Source organism: Chrysochloris asiatica, unplaced genomic scaffold (assembly GCF_000296735.1).
Source record: "Chrysochloris asiatica unplaced genomic scaffold, ChrAsi1.0 scaffold00674, whole genome shotgun sequence".
Lineage (NCBI taxonomy): Eukaryota > Metazoa > Chordata > Mammalia > Afrosoricida > Chrysochloridae > Chrysochloris > Chrysochloris asiatica.
In genome coordinates, this window is record NW_006409192.1 from 56680 (window position 1) to 57261 (window position 582).

Consider the following 582-nt stretch of genomic DNA (forward strand, 5'->3'; position numbering starts at 1 on the left):
AATGGATAAGAAAACAACACCCTTCAATACATTGCCTGTAAGAGACACCTTACACACAAAGACAAAAACAGACTAAAAGTTAAAGGATGGAAAAATATATTCCAAGCTATCTGCAACAATAAACAACCAGGAGTGGCAATACTAATCTCTGACAAAGTAAACTTTAAGATGAAAACCAGCATAAGAGACAAAGAAGGACACTATCTGATGATCAAAGGCTCAGTTGAGCAAGATGACATAACCACAATAAATATATATGCTCCCAATGAAAGAGCACCAAGATACATGAAGCAAACTTTACTGGAATTGAAGAAAGACATAGATAAATCTACAATTATAGTGGAAGATTTTAAAACATCACTCTCGAAAAGGGACAGAACAACCAGAAAGAAATTTGACAAAGTTACAGAAGAACTAAACAACACAATCAACCAACTTGACTTCATAGATGTATACAGAACATTCAATCCAACAACAGCACAATCAATATACATTCTTCTCCAGTGTGCATGGAACATTTTCCAGAATTGACCATGTGTTATGTCACAAAGCAAGTCTACATAGATTTACAAATATAAAAAT